Source organism: Pempheris klunzingeri, chromosome 4 (genome assembly GCF_042242105.1).
Source record: "Pempheris klunzingeri isolate RE-2024b chromosome 4, fPemKlu1.hap1, whole genome shotgun sequence".
NCBI classification, from domain to species: domain Eukaryota; kingdom Metazoa; phylum Chordata; class Actinopteri; order Acropomatiformes; family Pempheridae; genus Pempheris; species Pempheris klunzingeri.
Window position 1 is genome coordinate 20,222,341 of NC_092015.1, and position 15,423 is coordinate 20,237,763.

Here is a 15,423-nt window from a genome sequence, read left to right on the forward strand (position 1 = left end):
GCTTCTTTCTATTGCTATACAGTCTAATAAAGCCTTGCACCTTGAGCAAAAATCAAGAGTTGCTCTCAGTCTCACAAGGTTGATCGAATAATTTATGCCAAGGCTGTTGCGTAGCTACCTCGGCTACATGGCAGTTCAGCTGAGGTAGCAGTAGATGTGCAGGTATCCAGGCACCCGCATGCATATCCATTTGCTGAGTAAACACAACACAGGTTTGGCGTGACCCTTATCAGAGTCTGACAGTCTAATTACAGCTCAGGCAGTGGGAATCAATTGATTTGAAGATAAATGTTAGTACACCTGTGTGCTGAATCCATTACAATCTTTATCTTAATGGCTCTGGGAAAATGCTTCATTAAGGCTCATTACAATAATGTGAGGCATTAAGCATTTATTAGTTTACTATTGCGGATTGTCAGATTTACTTTCAGACAAAAGCAAAGTGCTCTGCGTGTCAGTAGGCACGAATAGCTTACAGCTACTTTCTATATCAAACACTCTGTTTTATACAATATTTCTTAATATATTTCTTATTAATATTCTTATTTTCCTCATCATTTCTCACATGGAGCACCATATACGTAGCAGCAATTCAAACCACAAACAAAATGCAATTAATTAACTTTTAACAAGGGAAGTTTAAAATATATATATATATTTTCTTTTTTATGATTGTCTTAACATTTGGACAGACGACAGAGAAGAGCTAAGAATGATTTCCAAATACTGTATGACCCAGATCTGTCAGGTAATGCATATCTAGTACCACCACTGACACCATCTGAAGGGAATGGTCCTTGGACTATAATGAGCTGTGAAATTACATTATGAATAGAGAAGCCAGGGCTCCAGTCTGCCCAGTTGCTCCTGTTAACTTGGGGAAACTGAGCAGAGGACACCGAGGATGAGGAAAACTTACCTAACTTAAATTCTGATGACTGAGTAGAGGGATATGGTGCAGGAGGCTCTCCGAGATTTGAACGCTGAGAGCGACATAATCATGACGGCCAGAATGGTGAATATTATGGGGCACAGTTATTTCAGGAGTGGGAGCACGGGGAGAGAGGTAATGGCAGGGAATGATTGACATCTTGCGGGGCACACTCAGCCTCCTTTGGAAAGAATGATTTTTGGTTGATGAAAAATTGGCTTGGATTTACATCACCTTCATTATTTTACCAAGTAAGGAGAGGTTACAAGCGATACAACGAGTTTGTAACAGTTGCAGCACGATTTCTGTCAGGGGATGGCATGTGTCGAACTAGAAGATGCAGCGAAATCTTCTCTGAAATGACAATTTGTCTGCAGTTTTACTGGAAAAACTGTCTTTGACCTCAATTGATGGGGTGCAGAGTATTTCTGTCAAATTCAGTTCAAGTATTCTTTAATTTATTTGAATTTTTTTTCCAAAGCCAGCATCTACATCAGCAACATGCTCACAACTGAGGAACTGGAAACAACAAACGTTGGTCATTTCTGGTGAGGTTACTAGCATCAACAAACGTCAAAGTCAATCGATGATCTGACTTCACATCGCAGTCCAGAGTTGCTCATTTACGGTGATACAGTTTTGGCTGAGAGATGACTGATGACTATGAAAATCTCTTGCCTCGTCCGACCATACAGAACTATTCAAACTGCTGAGTGCACATGGTAACGGGAGCTAGAGAAAAATGACGTCTTTACCGGTGCATCCTTGTGCCTTACAGCTCAATGCCAGCAGTGCAGTTTAAATAGCAGTTTAGTTACATGAGCTCAATTCTGCAACTTTATAACCCTGAACCATCATGGAATTATTTTTTAAAAACAAGGAAACTCTCTCGTATTGACTGTCAAATTGCAGCTATTTGGTAGTTTCAAAATAAATAAACAACATCCAGGTTTCAGTTCTTAGCATGTAGCTTCCTGCCAGCGGTTTGGATAAAAGTGCTTCATATGCATGCTGCCATTTGCCATATACAAAATAAGATCCTTTTGGTGAATGCCAAGAATGCAGGGATGGTTGACAACTACACTGGCAAGCATATGCTTTTGTTGTGTGAGGCTCCTTGTCCTTCATCCAACACAAAGCATTGCGATTGACTTTACCTCTGCTTTCTTCTTCCCGCTTTTTTTTTTTTATTTATTTGTTAATTTTTGTCTTCTGCAAAGCACTGTCAACATCCCGGTCGGACCATAATAACAATACATCAAAAACCACAGAGAGATGTCGGGGAGTAAATACTAAACATTGCTTTGTTCAGGAAAAGGAAAAGAGTAAGGAATTCCTTTCACACCCAATTGATTTCCACCTAAAGATAAGATAAGGCAGTGATGCTGTTTTTTGATACTGTTCACAAAAAAAATCCTACATTCATTTGGCAACCAAAGCCAAAGTAAATAGCTCAGCCAGCTCTCCACCAACTACTGAATCAGGCTCTCAGTGAGAACAGGTGGAGAGCACTGAGGCAGAACACATCTCCCCTGATTCAGGTTATTCCTCGGTTATCCCATACATTCATATACAGTACATATTTATTTATTTCTCATTCCTTCCCCCAGGGCTCTGGCAGTCACACTCGACCCTCCTTTTAACAACTGTAGCATCCCCCCCTGTCCCTCCTCCCTCCACCTCTCTCTTTGCCTTAGGCCCGTGGGTGGTTCAAATAATTTGCTTAATTTGTTGCCATTCACTCTCAGGACATGGATCAAAGAACTGTTAAATTGCACTGACGTGGCAGCATCTTGGAGTGACTGAGAGTGGAACGGGCGAGAGAGAGGCAGAGAGCGAGGGAGAGAGAGAGAGAGAGAGAGAGAGAGAGAGAGGTAAGCCCTTTAGCTAAAGGAGGAGGCTTCCAACATCCTCGCTGCCACCACTGTGTATGTGTGTGCGGGGGCGTGAGTGTGTGTATATATGTGTGTGCCAGGAGAAGATGAGGGTGGAGACACCTACTCTCTCCACTGGCAGGCCAAGTCCCATTGCTGTGTGGATGCTGCTGATAATGGCTGCAGCCAAGATAATATGTCAATAGACATCGGAGCACTACTACACTTGGCTGTTTACTGGTATCATCGCAGAATGAGTAGTTATTTATACTGTGAATGTTATGGAATTAGAATAAAGGGGTCAGCCAGGAATGATGTAAACATTTTGGATCCGAGCCTCATTTCCTGATCCCCCAGCAGTCCCAATATCCCAAACCAAGACAATTGCCATTTCTACACTCAAACTACTGATCAGCACTTTTCTCTTCACTTTTCCCGTCCTATTCTCACTAATTCTAATTAATAAGCCGCATGAAACGTCAACTTAGCACCGAGTATGATCATGAAAAAGACCATTAGTATGATGCAATTAGCCAGAGGACTCCGATGAGAGATACATGCAATCAAAGTGTGAAAAGAGGAAGGGAGGCAATGTAGCACTGGCTGGGGGAAGGAGAAAAAAGCAGATGCTGCAGAAAAAAAAAAAAAAGATCTTCAAAGGGAGGGATGGGGTTGAAAACCCAGGAGAGGCAGCTGCAGGAGCACTTGTCTTCTTAGGCATAAATGTGACAGAGCTCCGCCTGGACCAGGAAAGACATAGAGAACCAATGAGCAGCAGGGGATAGTCTCACTTTCTTCATTTATTTCTCCTTTTTTTTTTTTAATTTCCTCGTTGCTTTTTTGCCTTTAAACGTGCAAGTGGAGGCAACGCAGAGCATCTGTTGTAATTAAAAGTGACAGTGACCTACTATTTGGAGAGGACTGATGCTCCTACAACCTAACAAGTCATGTTCTGAAGAAAACAACTTCAGCTGACTAAACTTGGCCGACTAGTCTATACTGTTATATATTCTGAGAAGTACATGTACCATACCTCATGCCGTGTCGGGCATTAGTTTTCCCGGTGAGACAGAAGCTTGTCAATCCAAAGCTGTTAAATCTGATGAGTTATGTGCCCTGCAGTAACCATAATCTCAGACACAGTATGTGCGCATTATGTAATGCGACCGTATGCACTGTGCATACAGTGTTAAATCCTGTCTACAAAAGCTTTCTCCATGTGGACTTCAGCACCACGGACAGAGACATTTTCTTTAAACTGTAAAAAAAACCCCAGCTCTGTGTTCCCCTGAATGTGCTACTGTGCTACTAGTATTATTAAAAGCACACTTTTCAGATTGAAGTTAACTGACAGCATTGCACCTTTAATTATTATTTATATATGAACATGTTTTTGTCAACTGCGCTTATTACTGTCCACATTATTGTTCCATTAAAATAATCATCTCCTGATCATCTTGCTTGACTTCTGATCAAAGTGCACAACCACAAAAATCGGTAACAGCTTTATGTTGATCGACTTGACGTGGATACCGCGTTTGCGCTCTTCCTTCCTGCTGTGAGATATGACCAGGGAGAGATGAGCAACTCTAAAGTAAGTTTTAATGGCAGAATCGCTTAATGGCATTCAGATTTATTCTGTTTGTAATATTGATATTAGAAAATGAAAGGTTGACGAAGGAAAATTAATTCCTAGTCTTCATGCTGACTCACACATGTCGGGCGAAGAAGTTCGAGAGTCTCTGGAGATACACATCAAGTACTGTGCAGTACACCGACCGCACCACGGAGCAACTTATATGTTGGGAAACAGGCCTCAAACACAGGAATACTCTTAAACATCCTCGTGTGTTTTATATACTAGGCAAACATAATTGCAAAACAAAAGCTTGCAGGGATAGTAAAACAGGAATACACGGTAAAGATGCAACTGCCTGATGTTTATAGATGATGAAACCAGCTCTCATTATTGATTAATTCTCTTGCCTACGTATGAACCTGCAGAGGCCATGTTGACTGTAGTGCTACTGTTCCCTTGATATTTCAGTCTCAGGTATAATATTTATGAGCTGTAGCATGTAAATGCCATATCCTATTTTGAATTGCAGGGATAAGCTATAAATATACTAACAATTGGCTTCTTAAAGGTTGTTTTTGAGTCAGTGTAGTTGTCACTGACTAATATGGCCGGATGCTAACTTTTGCATGTGTTTTCTTTCTAATTTGCGTCTTTTTGACTGTGGTGATGCTTTGGAGGAGGTGGACTTAAAACTTCTAAAGGCGGTGTTACTTCCTCCTTCATGCCTACAAGTGTAACGGTCGTCCTCTCCGGTTCCTATTCGCACACTGCAGCTGCGGTCTGGTGAGTCACCTTGGCCAGTTTCGTGTTTGTCACCTTTAATTGCCGTGCGGTGATTTTTAAGATGACTTTAAGGTGACTCATCTGTATCTGCACAGTGTGTCATCAAGTGTGACATGTTTTATAGATGCATGGCAGCCTGTTAGCCTGTTGCATTCACTGATGGTGATTTAAATTCAGTGTGCTCGTTCTTGAAGTGCCAACCACTACAGCTAAGCTTCAATAAAGTGAAACACATGAAAAAATATGATTATAACTGTTGTAGCACTGCTGTTAGCCATCACTTTCTTTTTGTTTTATTGTCCTTTCTCTGTTAATAGTTATTTTGCTGCGTTTTTATTTTATTTTCGCAGTACTTCATCCTGTTATTAGTTCCCGTCATTATTTCTTGGATTTTAAACAGCAGAGGATAGTAGCCAGAGCTTGCCCCCACTGAACTCCTTGTAAGACATGAATTTTATTTTCTTCATGGGCCGAGCTGCAGTCTGAGTAGATGTGTTTCCAGTGTGTGATAGAAGATGTGCAGAGTTTCTGCATTCCATCGTTGTGTCGCCAGGATAACCGTTTAGGAGAGCAGGAGAGCATAGTAGATGGGCTGGGGTGTCGGTTTGGCCATGTCTAGGATGTAGGATGGGCCTAAATCGCTTGCGGCATAGTAGGGAAAATACCAGTGACTTGAGTTGGATTGGAGCAGCCACCAGTAGCCGGTGCAGGGCGTGGAGGAGCAGTATAGTGTGGGAGAAGTTGGGCAGATTAACTGACCAGTATGCACTAAAAGTTTCAGAGTGTGAGCAAGTTACTCAAAACTTTTTCCTTGGGCACTGTTACATAGTTCAGGTACTTTGCTATCCCAAGCTGGCCAACATATAAACATTCTATTTGAAACAAAACCTTCACTGGATCAATATCCAGAATATTGTATACAAACTAAAAAAAAAGACCTATTTCCTCAAAGTCTATTGTGCAAACCGAAAAACAGTGCCATCAGTGGCTGAGTGGATGGCTGAAAGATGATCCTGGATGTGGAACTGTGGATAGATTGATCACTTGGAATGGCCAGGGGGAAAGTGGAGAAATTATAAACCATATTTTACTGTGCGGTTGAACGGGTGGATGATGGATGGATATTGGCCCACACTCCTTTGATGTCTTTTGTAGATTCCCAAAAAAACCTCACAGCTTCCCATGAAGATAAGCTTTTTAAGCTCCATTCCAATGTGTAGAACAAATAAGGGGAAAATTCTAACCCACAGCCACTCAATTGACTAAACTTTATTTATTTTATTGTATTGCATGAAGGATAGCTACCGTATATGCTATCTATCTATCTATCCATCTATCTATCTATCATCTGTCTGTCTGTCTAACAGACAAGATGAAACATTCAGCGCACCTAATGTAACACACAATGTTGACTACAAAGGAGCACAGACTGTTTCTGAGTGTGAAAATGTATCGCCTGTGTATTCCCTTGATATTTCCACATACAGTCGCTGGAACAGCAGAGTGAATATGAAATAGTGTTTACAGACATTTTTCCGAATACAGCTTCATCCCGGCTGTCTAGACAGGTTCCACTACTTTAAATACAAAATTCAGACATCATCACAGAAGGAAGGATGTATAGTCTGCTGGAAAAGAAGACAGGTGTAAAAAAAAAAGAAGAGAGAGAGAGAGAGAGAGAATAAAATGCGTGGGTAACACTGCACAATACAGCACACAAAACTGTAAGTGGTTACAGAGGAACGAGCAAGGAACGAATCAGGAATGGCCTGTCAATCAATGAGTCGTTTATAATTAGTTCCTGAATTACTTTGAATTTAGGGCTATATGGTAAAATCATGGCTTAAATTGAGACCACGGAGTTGTTACTACTGTTCGAAATCCCTCATTACTTCATGACACCCTGAGTATCACGTACCCCTTCTGTAACTCCCCATCAACTGCTGCATGGTCCTCAACTTGGAGTTACTCAAGAACCATATAGTAATGACTCATCAGTCATCAGGTGGTTCCTGATTCATCCCTCACTTGGTTTCTACTGTGAGTAAACATTTTTAATGCACTGTATCGTAAAGCTATCAGTGCGTTTTGTGAAGAGAATAAAAGCGAAGAGAATAATTGCGATCTATCTCAATTTTATTTTTTTTAAATGGAGTTTCATAAGCTATTAAGTACACCTGCCTGCGCATCAATCTTTGGTACTTACACCATTCATTTTTGCTGCCTTATTTATTCTGGTATCTCAGGTGAAAAAGCTTTATTTAGCAATTCCAGTATGTGCGTTGCATGCCCTTGGCATCTGCTTAAAGACTTCTTTTTTTTTTTCTATGGAACTAAAAGCACATGCTTTTGAATCAAACAAGCAAAGAAGTCTGCAGATCCCCTTAAATCCAACCTTGTACACCTCTGTGTGCTTAGATAGGGCATTTTTGTATCAGTCAAAGATCAGTCAAAGCTGTTTTGAAATATGCTGAGAAACTCATATGTGCATATTGATTTCATTTTTCCCCTTTCACTGCTGCCAATTACAGAGCGCCAGATAATTGCCTGCAAGTTGAAAGGCAGAGTGCATCTATTTTGGAGATACTTTAATATTGTTTGAAGAAAAAAAAAAAAAAAAGAGGGTCCTAGTTACCACTGAATGTACTCAGTACCATCCATTCTAGTGAGTGCTCCTTTAGAAGATACTGTAAAGACACAAAAGGGCTCGGTGCCATCACGAGGAGAGCAATAAACAAGCCGACTGACTCAGAGATGGAATGAATCATGATTGAGTTATGATTGCTGCTGGACACTTTTTCCTGCTCAACATTTTTTTTTGCCCTGTGAATGATGTGTTTAGTATGTAATAAACAGGAGAAAGAGAGACAGAGAAAGAGTGCAGGTGGTATATACCACATTTACACTGTGACTCTGCTTTGCTCTGTTGCTCTTCACTGCCAGGCAGAACACTCCATCTGTGGGTACCTCTCAATCCCAAACAGACCAGACACTCTCCCACTTCAATGACTGGCTGTTCAGGAGCTGAAACCCAGCATCTCCGCATTACATTCCAAATTCATTCTTCAAAAGATATACAGAATCAGAGGTAAATGTGTTGCACTAGATAAAAATAATTATGCAGTGCTGTCAGGCAGTATTAGGGCAGTGATATGTTTTCATTGCCGTGGCTCTGTACTTCAGTGCACAGGATTTGAAATGGAACAATGACTGTGAGGTCAAAGTGTGGCTCTCAGCTCCGAGAGTGTTCACACTGGGTAAACAGTGTAGGACTTAGTCCTTCTTATATAGCACACAGTCCCTTATTTGTAGCAGGGAAATAATCCCAAAACATGCACACGAGGAGGAAATGTTAACGGGTCAAATCAGTAACCTGAGAAACCAACTGAACGTGTACTTCATTTGCTGGAAACCAGAATGGTGACGAGAAGCTGCCAAAATAAGCAAGAAGTGAAAATGGCTGCAGAGCAGACCGGCAGAGTATTGCCAGGGAGGACAGAGAGTGCCTGCTGCTGTCTGTGAGTCATAACTCAACCATTTAGTGTCTGTCCCCTAACACACCCGCTGCCTAAAAATGATATCTGTATACTGCAAATTTGCAACAGCACACGTGTTCTGAGAGGAGTGTTATTCCACCTGGATTGTGTTTTTTTTATTAACACAATGTGGAAATGTTTTCAAATTAACATGTCTGCCAAGTCAGAATGCTTACACTGAATGCATCAATATTAATGGCACATTTCAGTTGTTTTTCAGACAATAACTGCTCCTGCAGTAAAAAAAATATGTTTGTAGCAACTAACTTTTTTTATTATTCTTAGGCACTCCGTCATCTGGTTAAGGTTAAGGCAGATTATGGCTGCGGTTAAATATTTAAAGAAAAAAAGTCAGCAGTGACTTGTAGCACTAGACAGTACATGTTTACTTTATTAACATTTAACCAAACCAAAGTGCTTTTGTTTCTTAGCCTAACTCCCCCCGCCCCCCCACTCTGCATATTAACCCAGACCACCTCCCTGCTATTTGCATGCAGCGCATAAAAGTTGCACTTCATTGGAACAAATGTTGACACTGCGCCTTGGAGACTCAAAGACCAAGCTGCCTCCCCTCCAGTCAGGTCTTCCTCACTGGGAGACTTATTTAATTATTGATTAGCTCAATGCCCTTTTGTCTGCGCTCAGTTCTGTTGGTCGTCCTGCCTGCCCATTCTAGCAGTGTTCTCAGTTTCGTTTTTTCATTGCAAATCATAGTTCTCTGCACTTGTGTTCTGTGACAGAAAAAAAGGTTGTAGGCATAACAATAAACAGCGCTATGATTCCTGTACTATTTATTTAATGTGAATGTCAACACCTTAAGAAAAAAGCCATGTCTGTGATAAAAAAAAGAAGAAATGTGTGTTCCTACAAATGTTTCACTTGTCTAACACAGAGGAAAACTTTTTTTTTAATGGAATTTAAAACTTCTGACACTTGCATTTTCTAAAGCCAAATAATCTGCTTCTGAAACACATCAGGAATTATTTGCAGATCCTATTTACTCCTTCTGTTTTATCCCTAATATGCATATTCCTATCTTCATTCAAACCCGTGTCTGTTCGGTTTTTGACGACTTTCATAAAAGCGCCATTCATCAAGCCTCAGTGGCGTCAGCACTAGCTGCAGATGACAACGGCTGTCAGGATCAGACACTGTCATCGCAGCAAGTGGGCCTAGTGGGAGCAGCCTTAGATAACATAAAGTAGGGTTGTTTGACGTGAGGAGAGCGACCGGTAGTTAGACACTCAATCAGGAGGGGACAGAAGGGCTTGCCAATCTCTAAGGGTCACAAAGCAGCCTCCATCTGTCACTCTGAAGCCCCCAGCTCTCCAATTCTCTTCCACATGCAGACAGAGAGACACTGGAAACCACTAAAGGGAGAGGTACCACACAGAGCCAGCATAGCAGGAGGACAGTGACTACTAATGAGGAGAGTTAAGCTCTTTACAGGCCGGTCACAGTCAATGATCGACCTTAAAAGACAGTCAAGGAGCCAAAAGGGGGACAAGAAAAGCCAACATTATCAGTTTGATATCAACTTAAATGAGAAAAAAAGGCTTCTTTAGCTACTCAGTATCATGCTGGCCACAACCAGAAACGGTTGAATCAACAACCTCAGAAATGCAGAGGGAGCTTCACAAGGATAACAGAACCTCACCCAGAGTACGTCCATACATTCACACAGCATCTATTATTTTTGTGAGCTCAGACAATTAAATTGAGCCCCCTTTCATGCTTAAGTCTCTGGGGTTTGGCACATTTCTTAGCATATGGTATATAGAAATTGCCCTCGTCTACACAGCGTATACGCTAACATGGAGGGAAAGGCCCGTCTTCCCCATGAAAGCAAAGTGTACATAATTTACTGCACTCAAGTCAGCAAACTTATGAAATAATGATGTGGCGTCTGTTTACGCGAAGGGTCCGTTTTATTATTCTGGCACAAAGAAGAGAGAAGAAAGCAATCAGCTCATGTAAGTGGTACATTTAAACAATTTTGTTTGCTTGTCTGCTGTCATTCAAATGGGGCTATTTAAGATAAAGGGGCTTTCAGAAAATTCCCTTGAGCCGAAGCCGCTAAACACGAGGACTCGGAGTAAGAGCGACACACTGCACTGTTTGCACGGAACACAAAATTAGAATGTGTTGAGAAGTCACTTGATGTGCATATTCGATATTTGTCGACAACAGTTTCTGTTTATTCAGACACATCTGCATTGTGTTTGTTTTGCTGAAGTTGCATTTGGTTTTCCATACACGCGCTGTTTTCCTCTCCCATATTTTTTTTCGCTTTTGGTTTCATTCATTATTGGATCAGTTAAATCTGCCTTTAAATCCAAATAAATGGAGTGCCACTTTCATGGCTGTATCTGTTGCCACACTTTAATTATGAATATCTCAATGTAGCACGTCCCAGACGTGCTCATGACAGAACGCAACAGACAGCACAAAGGGCCAAAGAATGACAGGCGGTGCGGCTGGCAGCGCTGCCACAATGGCACGTGGGGCGCAATCTTGTTGTGAAAACGCTGATATGCCTTGAGACACCACATTAGGAGGCCATCCTCGCTTGTCATCAGAGCTTTAATTGCCACGACCAGGTGCAAACAGCATGTAATCTTGTTTGTCAGCCGCACAGTTTTATTTTCTAATTTTGTCCTTTTGACAAGCAATTTGGGAATAGAGAGGGATTTGGGAAAGCAGGCGGCCGTGAGCTAGTGGGGTGGAGTCGGATTTGGAGAAGCTGCGAGAGGAGAAAATAGGGGTGTCCAATGTGTACATTTGTGTGTGTGTGTGTGTGTGTGGGTTGATGGTTGTGTAAGTGCGCGTGCACGGTCCCCTCATCACTCCTGTTCAACCTTGTAATCTATGTGTCTCCCCAGTCCCTTTGTCCTGAGGAATGCCTGGCTCAGTGAGAGCAGAAAATTACCCTCCTGCTCTGTTCCACAGTCTCATGAATATCACACACTCATACACGCACGTGCACACTCGCGCACGCACACACACACACACACACACACACACACACACACACACACACACAGTACCCTAAGCTCATCTACTTAAAATTCTAAGGGATGTGAAATGGGATCATCCGTTTCCAGTTTTTTCATGGCCACCCGCTCTATGCTTTGTACCTAAACCCAATGATAACAATACACAAGGAGTTAAGACAAAAAACTAACCAATTGCAACCAGGAGCATTGCTATAAAAGTACCTCTTCTTTTCATTCACAATTGGATCTATCGACTGCTTCATCCTGCTGCCTCAAGTATTGTGACAGCAAGTGCTGTGTAGTTTAACCATAGCTGCAAGCAAACATGGTGACAGTGAATGCTGTAGAGAACTCTCCTTTACACAAGTTTATCAACTTGACCTGTGCGTCTTTGAATGTGTGACTGTGCTCGTCTTCATGCCAAAAAAACGCTGTGACTAACAAGGCCGCACACAAGTGCGTGCGTGCATCATTATGTATGTATCTATGTTTGTTTGTGAGTGCAGGCTGCCCTTAATCCGACCTCCCTCTTACTATTTATTTTTTTATTTTTTCAAGGTGGAATGCTTGTTTTCTCATCCTTTCAGGTACATAGTGCTGCTTCATGCCGTGCTCTATGGGAGCTCTCTGACCCATCAGCAATCTCTATTCATGTCTTTGTCAAATTGCTTAGCATTGGCAAGAGCCCTTTGTGTGGCTGAGGACCCTGCGATGAGTTCCGTTATGAGAGTATACTGTGTGAGGAGGGAGGGCTCAGTGTCTTGATATTTAAATGCAGGGCACAGCTTTGAACGGTGCATGTCAGGTAGGAAGAGGTCAGGTGAAATAAAAAGCTTCTTTTTTTTTTTTTTGGGACTATGCAGATGCAGTTTTACACCATAAAAGATGAGGACTGGGTCTCCGCCAGTATGAGCGAGGGCACGCGAAGGGGGAGGGAGGTAAAGGAAAGGGCAGCATGACACCTGCCACAGAGGTGTTCATCTCCCGCATGTCCTCGCTGACAAGACTGAGTGGCTTTCTCCTGTGGACCCCCGTCTGCACCAGAGGAGAACAGAAATTAATTTCTCTGTGTAAAAAAAAAAAAAAAAAAGAAAAAACGACTGAAAAAAAAAATGAGCTGGAATTTAAATATATAATTGTGACAATATATGCAAAAGTTCACACACACGCCCACTCACTCACACATGAATACCCTCTGAACGAAAGTCTGTGTGTCAGTTTGTATATAAGAATGAGAGGGAGAAAGAAAGGAGAGCGAGCGAGAGAGAGAGAGAGAGGAGAGAAAGCGAAGGAAAAATGTGCCATATTAATTTGAAAACTCTGAAATTCTGAAAACGGAAATATAATGAGTTTTTTAATTAAGTCCCCCACTTTATCGTGTTTTACATAGGACAAGCCACCATTAATACCCTGATAATTAATTGTTTTGGAAACTTTTCACACTGTCTGGTGATAAAGTTTTAATCAAGTAGTGTGGTGTTCTTGCCAAGCCATGTCACCAAGATATTTAATTATTTAGAGTTTGGAACTGGTTAATGCATTTTGACAGTCAAGTAGCTGTGAGAGTACAGTTAACTCTTGTAGTACTTGTAGCAACCTTGACTGACATCGTGCCGGATTCCTGCTGCATGGGAGGTGGGAGAATGCCGGGGTGTCTCACCTAAGGGTAACATGCTACTTTCGCCTGACTGGATACTTGCTGACACCCGCGATGAAGAGAGAGAGAGAGAGAGAGAGAGAGAGAGAGAGAGAGCGGGAGAGTGATCAGGCAACAGCAGACGAGCAGAAGAGCAATGAGGTTGTGCTGTTGAGGATAAAACATTTTTTACACGTCAGAACAAGAAAATGCATTTCTCATTCTTGACATGCTTCAAGTGCGTTTCACAGTGAAGCGCTAAATTCGAAGTCAGTACATATTAAAGGTGCTGTGCAACATTCAGACCTTTCAGTCTGTCTTTGCCAGGTTTGGGTTGCTTCACTTTTGTATTGTGAATGACAAAAGGTCTGAATTTTTTTTTTTTCTCCAGCTAGATAAAGCAAATGATTGAAATTTAGGAAAATTGGTCTTTGGCAGGGAGGATTTTCTTTCCATAAACTTGTGCTCTTACAATTACACAGCTGGTACTTCACAAGTCCACCTACAGTACTTCTTTGTGCCTCCAACAAATTGCGATGATTATGCCTCTACCAATTTTACTGATCCTTCCCCGCTGATCCTTTGGCTTCCCTATAGATCTGAGGCTACACTTTTGTTTTCTCCGGCTTACTTAGAGTGGAAGGTCATGGATGCATTTTTCGTGTGTTTTTATGCAGTCTGGTATGTGAGCGGTGAGATTAGCTTTTACTCAGTTAATGGATGTCAAAAGGATCAAGTACCATCACCACCCATGCGATAGATAGGGAAAGACAAACATTCTGAGTGTTGGATAGCTGGTTGCCGACCCTAATATCACTCTACATCTAATAATACAGAAATGTGTAATCAGGTCTGCTAGAAGTCCATTCATACATGATATACAAGGATGGGGTTGAAAAGCATTCCGGTTCTGATTCTGCTTATCAAATCCACAAATATTACCTTAATGAACTGCAGGGTTTCATGCACTTAACATCGCATTAACATAATGCTAAATTGTTGTTGCACTTCAACAACTCACGGAATCAGATGCATTACAGAAAATGGTGCAACACAGGCAGCAGGCTTAGGCAGAGCACTCAAGATAAGTGTGAAGTATTATCTATCTACCTTTGTCAAACCCCCCCCGCAAACATTCCATTTTGCAATTGTTGTGTTACTAGTGTTGGCTTTGGTGAAGTGCCGTAACATATATATCATTATGATCTTTTCCTAAGCAAATGTCCAATAACCACATATGTTTACATTCAAGTCACAAGGACAAGTTGCATGTCAATGTGATCCGTGACATGTCAGAAATGTGATTACATTAAATTCCTACTTTGTGTTTATTCCATCTACCTACAAATTACACTATCAAATTCCTCCCTTCAAAAAGTTTTGATATCCATTGTGTACCTGGTACCCCACCTGCTGCCCCCGGACTCCAACCTTTTTAGCCGATGTCCCCCTTCAGGGACTAGCTGTAACTGTACTGTATGTTTTTAAAAATTAATGTATTTCACTGAAGTTATTTTTGCTGGCTGAGGCCTTGGAGACAAAACATTGATCAGCTTCTTTTGATGTTTAGTACTAGTGGCAAGATTCATGCGTGTGTAAAATTCTGCTTTGATTATTGTATTACCCAAAGTTCGCCCCAATCTCATTCAAACTCGGGGGTTTGAGGCAGGTGATTTTGACTGCGCTCTCTTTTCCGCGCTTGAGATCCTGCAATGATACCAACACTGCAAAAAATTAAGTATGTTTCATTACAGGACGATTTATACGTCTAACACTGTGGTGTCCGACTTAAAATATCAATCACACACTGGACAACTTTCTCTTTAATCTCACAGGCGGCATAGTAATTACAGTATATTCACTTTGGTTAACAGAGAAAAACTTTTCCTGGACGCTGCAGATTTGACCTCAGGGAAGTGTGTATCCACTTGCAAAGCTCTTTTTTTTTTCTTTCCAGAAAACAGCAAAATCTTATGACTCCTATGCTCAGACATACACACATGGTAATACAGGCACGCACACACACACACACACACACACACATACACATATAAACAGAAGCAGAAATCCCTCTGGCCCCCCAGCCTG